This window comes from Puma concolor, chromosome D2 (assembly GCF_028749965.1).
Source record: "Puma concolor isolate L17-30 chromosome D2, mPumCon1.1.hap2, whole genome shotgun sequence".
In the NCBI taxonomy this organism is placed as follows: domain Eukaryota; kingdom Metazoa; phylum Chordata; class Mammalia; order Carnivora; family Felidae; genus Puma; species Puma concolor.
In genome coordinates this window covers 12,789,919-12,801,052 of record NC_141677.1, presented here as the reverse complement: position 1 = coordinate 12,801,052, position 11,134 = coordinate 12,789,919, and the positions used below count along the sequence as shown (strand labels likewise).

Genomic DNA, 11,134 nt, shown 5'->3' with positions numbered 1-11,134 from the left:
AAGCCCCGTGTTGGGCTCTGTGCTGACAGCTCAGAACCTGGAGACTACTTCTGCCCCTCCCCCATGTGCACGTTGTCTCTCTCAAAAATAAATAAATACTAAACAGATAAATAGAAAAGAAAAAAATATTTTCTTTAAAGATTTCTTTTCTTGTTTATTTTTTGAGAGAGGGACAGAGTGAAAGTGAGGGAGGGGCAGAGAGAGAGGAAGACACAGAATGTGAAGCAGGCTCCAGGCTCTGAGCTGTCAGCACAGGGCCCGACGCGGTAATTGAAGTCGCGAACCGTGAGATCATGATCTGAGCCAAAGTCGGACGCTTACCCGACGGAGCCACCCAGGTGCCCCAAAAGAAAAAAAAAAATTAAGTGTGGTGTCTAATCTGATGAAAATTAAGAAAAAAAAAAGCCCGTAGGGGTGCCTGGGTGGCTCCGTCGGGTAAGCACCCAACTTCGGTTCAGGTCATGATCTCACAGCTAATGAGTTCAAGCCCCACATTGGGCTCTGTGCTGACAACTCGGAGCCTGGAGCCTCCCTCTCTCTCTGCCCCTCTCCAACTTGCACTCAGTCTGTATCTCAAAAATAAATAAAACATCAAAAAATATTTTAAAGACTCTGTAGTAGATATTTTTAAAATCCTGATTTCACAGATAAAGAAACTGAGATTCTGTGAATCTCAGATACTTGCTCAAAGTCATGAATCTAGTCCCTCACTGGCTGTTATGGGTTGAACTGTGTCCCCCTCAAAAGATTATAATGGTGTCCTAACCCCCCAGTACCACACAGTGTGACCTTATTTGGAGACAGGCTTTTTCCAGAAGCAGTCGAGTTGAAATGAAATCATTAGGGTGGACCCTAATCTAACATGACCGGTGGTCCTTATAAAAAAGAGAAATTTGGATCCAGACATGCACACGGGAAAACCACCATGCGAAGACGGAGGCAGAAACTGGGAAGATGCTTCTACAAGCCAAGGATTGCCAAAGATGGCTGGCAAACAAGAAGAAGCTACGGGAGAGACATAGAACAGACTCTCTCCCGCCAGCCCTCCTAAGGGACCACCCTGCCAACAATCGATTTCAGACTTCGGAGCCTCAGAGCTGTGACACAGTACATTTCTGTGGTTTAAAGCCACACAGTGTGGGACTTAGCACGGCAGCCCTACACTGGCTGAACTGAGAGGCAAACCTGGGCCTGTCCACACCTAATTAAAGTGCACCCGTCACTGCACTGCGACCACTTCAAAGAGCCCAGAGTGTAATGGGGGAAAGATGTGAGCAGATGAGCACCTGACTGTTCCACACAGTTCTACGCAAAGATCATTAGAGCACAGAGTAGGGAGTGGCTGGGAATGGTTAGAGGTGGTTTCAAGCAGGGTGCCTGGACGTGGCCTGTGTGCTCAAGTTGGTTCCAAGGTCATGGTCTAAACACAGTACAGCAAGCATAGATCTCAAGACACACACAGATACGCACACCCGTGCGCATGCGCACACGCACACACACACACACACACACACACACACACACACACACACTAATACACACATGAACAGTACCATGGACAGCGGAAAGAGAAGCCCCAAAAGGCAAATACACTGAGTCCAAGCCCCATTCTAGCTCTTGGACAACTCACATAGTCTCCCAGGTCCTTAGTTACTCCTGTAAAATGGGGATAATAAATAGTAAACCTACCAACCCCAGAGCGTGGTAATGGACCAGACGCCCATTTATGGTCCATTTATACGGTTTATATGTGGGAAAGGGTGGCTTGCCTTTAGGTAGCGGTTTCCAAAGTTGGTTCAGTCTGGTGAGTTGTTGAAATCTACAGATTCCAGGTTGCCTCTCCCAGAGCCTCTGATTCAGTGGCCTGAGGTGCTGCCACGGAGGGCGTGGGAAAACACACTCTCCAAGGGACTGTCATGGGCTGCCAGGGAGAAGGTTCTAGATAATTGCCGAACAAACGTGCTGCTGTGGGTCGTGGGTTCAGGGAGCTCACGTGTGCTGGCACAACCAGACACATACTTTGTCAGGCCCAGGGCAAAAATGAAAATTCAGGGGCTCCTTGCTCAAAAATTGAGGACTGTAAGACAGCAACACCAGAGCATTCAACTCAGCACAGATTCTTCTGAGTGCGGTTCCTGTGCTGAGTTAGAGCAGAAGCTGCCGGAGGCCTCAGTGGTGATGCCCACATTGGGGGAAAAACAGCTCAGAGGATGCCCGCTAAAGCCAGTCTGATGCGGAGTCTTTCGTTTTATTGGCTAAAAGCACCTTGGGATTTTGGAGATGGTGTAGCATGGTCCAGACAAGTCAGCCTAAAAGACAAAGCCAAGGACCCTCAAGGCTCATGTCCAATGATCCAATTACAGGGCCTTCCCCCATGTCAAATTCTGCAGCCAGTCCCACGGGTTTCCATTCTGCTATAATTCAGACAGACACACAAGTACAGTAGCAATTGTGCAAATAGTCCCGAGCGGGCAGGGTGCTGCTCACCACATTCATTACTTTTGTCACGTTTCCAACATTCTTGGTGCCAGAGATCACAGGCCCCTGACTATTCCGAAGGGTCTATTTCCTTTCTGTCACGTGCAGCAATGCTGACAGGTGAGCACAAGAGTGGCAACTCGGTCATTGGATTCACACTCTGATGTTGTAACAACTGCTGCCTGAGAACAGGTCACGGGGAAAACACATTCTTCCACTGAGCAATTTGTTGTCCCTTCTCCTTCCGGAGGGGGGAAAAAAGATGATATAAATGTTGAGTGCATATGTGCATGTATGTATGAATGTATGTATGTATGAAAAGGTGTATGAATGCATGTGCATGTATGTATACGTGTGTGTGCATGTGTGTAGGTATATGTGTATGTGCAATATATGTATATGTGTGTATATATAAATATATACGCATATGTGTACACGTATTTAGGTACATTGTATCCATAAAACTAACAAGAGTTATGGTGACTATGAAGGCAACTTTAGTCAGTCAATATTTATTTGGGGGGGAAATAATGTATTAGAGAGGCTATCAACTCAGTTCGGAGAAAACCATCACCTTGTATGGGGAAAACTGGTTTCCTCCATGTCTGCTTATGATGCGGGACTTAAATCACGTCTGTACGGACCTCAACCTCCCTTTCCCTCCCCTGTCTCCCCCCCCTGCATATTTGCCAAGTCACAAGGTTCGTAAAGCATATTTCTCCCTCATGCAAAGAAACAGGGACGGGCGTCTGGGTGGCTCTGTGGGTTAAGCATCTGACTTCGGCTCAGCTATGATTTCACGGTCAGCAAGTTCGAGCCCTGCATCTGGGTCTGTGCTGACAGCTCAGCACCTGGAGCCTGCTTCGGATTCTGTGTCTCCTTCTGTCTCTGCCCCTTTCCGGCTCGTTCTCTGTCTACTTTCTGCATGAGGCTGATGATGCCCGATTCAGAGGAACCAGATATTGAGACAAATAGCTCAAGAGCGTGAAAGACACTTGTAGGTCTTTCCTTGTGTTAAATAGAGGGTTGCCTGACATATAGCCACACCAAGGCCTCACACAGATATAGAGTCAGTAGTATCTCAGGCTGTTTACTATTTTACTTTAACAACATGTCAAAGATGCATCCTGAAAAAGTATGAGGAAACCGTATGCCCATTTATTTTACTTCACGTCAACCGGCCATCATTGGGTTTGGTCCTTGTGTCGTCTAGGAGTACCAACTCTTTAGCAAGAAAGAGAGGCTGAAGTTCTGGCCATTTTAGGAGAAAATAACTCATTTTTTGGAGAATCATCTAGGGGTACCAGCTCTTCAGCAAGAAAGAGAGACTGAAGTTCTGGCCATTTTAGGAGAAAATAACTCATGTTTTGGAGAAGCCTCGAAAACCAACACCTACAAAATCATGGTCAGTATCACTGCATGTCTAACATGAAAATAGAATAAGAGAGAAAGCAAGACAAAATATTAAGATCCATTAAACGCAACTGCTGGTTTTTTCCTGAAAATCAGACTGGCTGTTTTAATTTCCCTCTCTGACTCTGAACTCAACAAAGGCAGGGCTGTTCCCATGTTTCTGAAGTACAGGCTGTTGCTTGCCAAGATGGACCCTGACGTCTCCAAGCTTGCATCCGACACAGGTAATGTTCAGAGGGTGGAAGAACGAATTAACAGTGGCATGAAGAGAAAGCTTGGGGACTGGGGAGAGTGGTGATCGCCCGACACTGCGAACATCTGTCATGCCACCGAGGTGCGTACTTTACGATGGTTACAATGGTAGTTTTTATCTTTCATGTATTTTATCATAATAAAACAATTAATTAATGGGTGCCTACCAGGCACTGATTCAGAAATGGAAATGGAGAATAAAAAGCTCGAGGCTTAAAAAAGAAATTAATAAAAAAAAAAAAGGGGGCGCCTGGGTGGTTCAGTCGGTGAAGCGTCTGACTTCAGCTCAGGTCACGATCTCGCGGTCCGTGAGTTCGAGCCCCGCGTTGGGCTCTGTGCTGACAGCTCAGAGCCTGGAGCCTGTTTCAGATTCTGTGTCTCCCTCTCTCTCTGCCCCTCCCCCAATCATGCTCTGTCTCTCTCTGTCTCAAAAATAAATAAACGTTAAAAAAAATTAATAAAAAAAAGCTCGAGGCTTCCCAAGTCCATTTTCATAGGAGCCCCATACCATAGTTCATAGATACCCAAATGTTATACTCAAAAGCACGTCCACTCAAGGGGCACCTGGGTGGCCCAGTCAGTTAAGCATCCAACTCTTGGCTTCTGCTCAGGTCATGATCTCATGGTTTGTGAGTTCAAGCCCTGAACTGGGGCTCTGTGCTGATGGCTCAGGGCCTGCTTGGGATTCTCTCTCCCTCTCTCTCTGCCCCTCCTCCACTCAAGCTCTATCTTTCTGTCTCAAATAAGTAAATAAAAAAATTTTCTTAAAAGGCACGTCCACCCAAGAACATATCCCACATACATTGTGGCAAGCCTATAAGGCTAGTGTCACATTAGAAGAAAAAAATAAATAACGGTGACTAGACATTATCCAAAGGAAATACTCTAAACCAGAAAAGGGGTTCACAGAGATCGGCAAACTAGGGCCCTCTTGTCAAGTTCAGCCCCGTGCCTGTTTTTGTGCGGTCTGTGAACTAAGAATGGTCTGCATATTTACAAATAGTTGAGAAAAAACCAAGAGAAGAAAACCATTTCGTGACTGGTGGAAATGAAATGAAATTGAAATTTCAGTTTTCCCAAATAAACTTTTACTGGAAGATGTCCATTCGTTTAGGTATAGTCCCTGGTGCTTTAGAACTATAATGGCAGAATCTAATAGCTGTGATGTAGATCATATGGTCTACAAGGCAGAAAATATTTCTTATGTGGCTCTTTAAGAAGAAGGTTGCCAACCCTTGCTCTGGAGGATGGACAGGACTTTCAGATGAGGGGAGACCGTCCTGGAGCCTTGATAAAGTCAGCGTGCAGAGAGGTTCATCAAAGAGAGAGAGAATCCAGTCCAGCACCTCAGAGGGTCCCGCTCTGCTGAGCTGCAAGGCCGGAGGCACAGCAATGCCAGAGAGCACGGGGGATGTCCTGGGACCTAGGCTGCTGTGGGTAACAACACTCCCACCTTCCATGTGCTTTAACACACCCTCACCCCAGAATCTGCGTCCTGCTTTTTCTCCTTTCAAAGCTTCTGCGTGTGCTCATGATATGTAAATATTTTAGGTGTACCAATGTTAGTAGGGGAGGGATGGGGGTGGGGCACCTGGGTGGCTCAGTTGGTTAAGCATCCGACTAAGGTCATGATCTCACTGTTCCTGGGATCGAGCTCCGCGTCGGGCTCTGAGCTGACCGCATGGAGCCTGCTTGGGATTCTCTCTCTCACTCTCTCTCTGCCCCTACCCTGCTTGTGCTCTCTCTCTCTCTCTCTCTCTCAACAAACTTAAAAAAAAGACAGAAGGAGAGGGATGGAAGCATTGCTGAAGGACCTAATGGATGCCTGATATTTAAATGTTGGCTCTTCGATTCTTCTCTAAAACTCTCCCATAAGGTAGGCATTATTAACCCCATTTTATAAATGTTACTAGCTACATTTCCTTTCTTTTTCTGAGTGATTGCCATAGTCCCTGGCCATCTTCCATAACCTTTACACACATTAAATCATTTAATCCTCAGGACAACTCTATAAGTAGGTACAATTATTACTCTCATTTTACAATTGAGATCGTTGAGGCCGAGGTATATTCAGTAAGTTGCTCAAAAACAAAACACAGAGCCAGGATTTGAACCCAGGTGCTCAGCTAGACTGTCTTCCACCACAAGCAGCAGAGAAGTTCTGGATCTTGCTCAAGGAAACACAGGTGGTAATGGCAGAGCGGCATTTCAGACCAAACTTACCCTACTTCAACTTGTGTGTTCCCTACACTGTTCCTTACCTGATCTTCCTCGTAGGCTCTGGTTCTGGGACATGGGCCACCAGAAAATGTCCATTAGTCAAAAAACCACTAGATCTCTCAATGTCTTCTGATACCCAGCATCGAGGCTGTCTTTGTCTCCTTCTCTAAGAAGAATTTGATTGGCGGTAAAGTGAAAAGCTGTCCTCTTTGTGATGAAACTGACCTTCTGGATCCGAGTTGGAAAAGTGGCTTTTCGGCTCGTTCTTTTCAGAACTGAGATGGATTTGCTGGAGGAGAAAAAGGAGAATATCAACTCAGCTACCATTGTATATAAGGCAATGACTAAGAAGACGAACTTCTTTCCTGATAGATTTAGTTGATCTAGAGAGAGAGAGAGAGAACTTCTTTTGGCTCTACACTGGCTAGGGAGGCTGGGGAATCTCTGAGGGAAATTTTCCATGTGTAATAATATATTCGTAATAATCTGTGATTCAGGTAGCTCGTTCTAAAAAAAAAGGTGTTCACAGTAAACGGCGTAAGGGAGTCAGCAACGAACTCAGAGTATGCCAGGGACATGAGCTCAGCACTCCGTGTTCATGCGACTCCTCTCTGCCCGAAATGGATTGCAGCTTGTCAGCAGCTACTTGGAAGAACAAAATACTTTGAGACGATTTGGAAGGCCAGATTCAGAACACCAAAGAGCAAAAGGAACCTTTGTTTCTTGTTTCTTCAAGTGTAAGGGTTCTGACTCAGCAGGTTTAAGGAAAGACTGGACCCCAGGTGGCAGGAAAGAGACCAATCCCTCTCTCTCCTCCTTCACTGACTGTGCTTGCTCCCCACAGCTTTGCTCCCAGCGGGAGCCTGCAGTGTAGACTGGAGATGCCCCAGTGACCTTGCTTTGGAGAGTGAGGGAAAGGATGAATCAGAGGCATTTTGCAGGTGCATGAACTCTACTACAGCAATGCAAACAGGAATGTACTATCACGCTGGCGAGAATGTTCTTGCGAACAGCATCCTGGGAGACCCTGCAGTTTGCATTTCTAAAGGGAAAAAAAAATCTCAGAAGCCAATAGGTGGTGGGTGTGTGCCCTTCTGTCCGTAAGAGTTGGCGTTCATTTCAGCTGGCCGCACGGCAAAAAGATGTGACAGCCACTTTTGGTTTTAAGCTTTAATCAATTTCCCTCAACGCTTGGTTCTATTTTGCAAACACTTACAGAGCAGCTGCTTTGAGCCCGGCCCTGTGCCAGCCTCTGGGAGAACAAGATCAATTAGGCACAGCCCCCGACCACAAGGAGTGCAAAGTCTAGCACCTTCTGCAGACCTCTGAGAAGTCAATCCCAAGGGCCGCGCTTGGGATTGTTGACTTATGCTTTTGAGGGCAGAAACGCATCTGGTGGGGGCTCACAGATGCATGTCCCCACTCCTCCCAGGGGGCCCTCCTGTCCTCCTGTCCACCACACAGAGGGTGGAGAAGATCTGAGGGTTCTGTAGTCCCACCCACAAAGAGCTGCTTCACTTTCGTCCCGGTGAAACTCTGGGCCCTCCTGTCATTATTGCCATGCTGCCTCTGAGAAGTACAGATTTCAAAAGAGGGCTCATAATTCCTGCCAAAGCTATCGTGCCGACGTCAGGCATCTACACTGGCCTGGGCTGAGGGTTGAGTGCCCTGCCGTTAAAAGGAAAATCAGAGGTGGGAACGCAGCCACCACCTAGAAGGAGGGGACACACGCCTGCTCGCGGTCCCGGGTGCCCACACGTGCCTCCTTCCCGCTGCTTGGACCCAATCACTCATGTGACCCCATCCCAAATGTCCAGAAAGAAGAATCTGTCCTGAGCACCGTGTGTTGAAAACGAAACACGAGCAGTTCAGTAGCTTCCCGGAAAGAATATCAGCAGGGCAGTGCAGGCTTTCCTCCGGTTCAGTCATGGGAACACGCCCAGGCCGAGTGTGTGTACTGGAATGATCTTCAGCCCCTGATGCTGGAGGAGGGTCCAGTCTGCCATGTTTAGAAAGTGAAAGCCGCAGGCGTCATTTGGCAAAAGTCACCAGTACCCTGCCCAGAGCCTATCAGCCGTGTTCCAAGCATTCCGAGAGCTGTTCTGGAGCTAGTTTGGCAATCTTCTTATGACAGCAAAAGATAAGAGTGCTAAAAACTAAGAATTTCCAAGAATGCGCTGTGGTCCAGGTCTGGCGGTGAGGGATTTAAGGGCATTGGCCCACGGAGTCCTCACCACCATCCCCTGAAAGGATTATTATCATTCTCAGTTCACAGATGGGAAAAGTTAAGCAATCTGCCCAAAGATCGCGTGTCCAGTAAGTGATGGAGCTGGAACGTGAACCGGGCCTATGTGACAAAGTGACAGTAGTCACAGCCTGGGAGAGCTCCCTGCCTCGTAGTCCCCCACCTTCCTCCTGTTACCGGCTCGCCCCTGCCGCTTGGCTCTGGGGGCTGTGGGGGGAAGGTACAGAGGGGAGAAGTGGAGAGAGTCCAGACGGCCCTAGTCCCAGAACGTAGGGAGGAAGGAAAGTCATTCATTTCTTTGTCCTCGGCAGCAAAGTCCCCCTTCCCCTCTCTTTTTGGACCTCAGGTACATTCAATTGAGACACCTTGGCTCCTGGCCTCCTCTCATCCATTCAGGCGAAGCTTATCTGCTTCATTTTACATTGTCCCCCCTTTATTCCCTCGCCAACATCCATTCTCACTGCCATCTGGGTTACACGCTAACCCGTGTAAATACATGTCTCTAGCTATACATGGACACCTGAATGCACACATCTACGTCCACATCCTTAGATATAGGCGTATACCCAAGTGTGTACACAGATATACACGTATATGTGTACATGCATATGCACATACAGCATCACTTTGCGTATACGTCCTTAAACCCTACAGATGGCTCTGTGCCATCGATTTCATTCTATGTCTTCTTCCCAGTGACCACGTTTTTAAGTTTTATTTACATTAGCGTTTGTAAACCTAGTTCATTACTTCCGGTGATGCAAAGTATTCTCTCCCTGCCCTTCTCCCTGTAGCCCTGATATGCATTTGCGAGCGTGTGAGTGTGTGCACGTGTGTGCGCGCGTGCATGTGGGTAACGGCTGTCCGTTGTTTGTTAGCATTGAGAGCAGGGACTTGTTTGTTTGGTTTTTTCAATGCTTATTTGTTTTTGAGACAGAGAGAGACAGAGCATGAACGGAGGAGGGCAGAGAGAGAGAGGGAGACACAGAATCTGAAACAGGCTCCAGGCTCCGAGCTGTCAGCCCAGAGCCCGACGAGGGGCTCGAACTCACCAGCTGTGAGATCATGACCTGAGCTGAAGTCGGACGCCCAACCGACTGAGCCACCCAGGTGCCCCAGGGACTTGGTTTTAATCACAGCTACATCCTCAGCAAATAGAACAGTGCCAGGCACGACAGATTCTCAGTTAATATTTGTTGAGTAAATGAATGAATGCAACTCCACCACAATTTCTTTTCTCCCCAGTGAGGAATACCTAGCGGGTCTCTCACTCTTTTTTACCACAAACACGGAATGGAGGAGAGTCACTGGGTTAGGAGGTGTATTCATGTTGAACCCTCCCTTCCCCCCTCATTCATGCCCTCTCCCCCCGCCCCGTCTCTCCTTCTCTCCTTTCTTTTTCATATATATATATATATATATATATATATATATATATATATATTACTCAAAGTTCTTTGTCTGAGTCCCCCGGAGGCAGAGGAAAAGAAGGATATTTGTGTTGTGTTCTTGGAGGTCTCACTTCAATTAGCTATAAATGAAATCTTTCTAAAAGATTGAGGTGCTATTCCTGAGCAGACACACAGGACCTCAGATCACATATTTTAAAATTTTTATTTGGATTTGACAAGTATATATGGAATCCCTCCTCTGTGCAAACCCTCTGTGACAGGCAGGGAGGGGCATGAGGAGCAGATCCCCAAAGTAGGGGAGAAGGGGGGCATGCGGGGAGGAACACATAGCATGAGGGAGGGCGTGGGCGACCAGGTGCAGACTGAGTGCCTGTGTCATAGAGTGTGGGGCCTTCTGGTCTGTTCTAGAAACCACGGGGTACAAGTTTGAGAGGAACAGGATATTTATAGTCTCCTGGTATCTCCCCCACAAATTAAAAGTAACATCATGTGCCTCTTGGCACGATACAGTAAGAAGATAACATTTTTGTAGCATTTCTGCCAAAAGTTCATAATCTGAACCTAATCACAAGGAACAAATCAGACAGGCCCAAACGAGAGGCATTCTAAAAACTGTGTGGTTCCACATGAGCGACAGAACAAGGCTGAAGAGCGAGCCATCCCAGATTAAAGGAGGCGAGTGCGCCATGGTAACTGAAAGCAACATGTGATTCTGGGTTGGTTCCCGGAACAGGGAAAAGCAGTTTCTCTAAAGGACGTTATTGGGTCGATTGGTGAAATTTGAATACGGGCTGCATGTTAGATCATATATTGTATCAGTGCTAAACTTCCTGAAGATGACAATTGTGTAGCGGTTTTCGTGTTTCTTTTTTTTAAAGTGGAGAGAGAGAGAGAGAGAGAGAGAGAGTGTGTGAGCAGGGGAGAGGGGGAAAAGGAGAGAAAGAGAGAGAGAAGGAGAGAGAATCTTCAGCAGGCTCCACACGCAGCACAGAGCCTGACGCAGGACTCGATCCCACCACCCTGGGATCGTGACCTGAGCCCAAATCAGGAGTCGGACACTTGATCGACTGAGCCACCCAGGCTCCCTGTATGGTAGTTTATTAGTAATCAGTGG

General features: G+C 47.2%; 1 long non-coding RNA gene across 1 annotated transcript in view; it reads right to left on the bottom strand.

The window, feature by feature from the left end:
- LOC147575777 (uncharacterized) overlaps nucleotides 1–11,134 on the bottom strand; it is a 51,015-nt gene that overhangs the window by 27,368 nt on the left and 12,513 nt on the right. The window contains exon 2 of the long non-coding RNA XR_015241545.1: nucleotides 6,405–6,652. This is a non-coding gene — a long non-coding RNA (uncharacterized LOC147575777). The remainder of the gene's footprint in view (nucleotides 1–6,404; nucleotides 6,653–11,134) is intronic.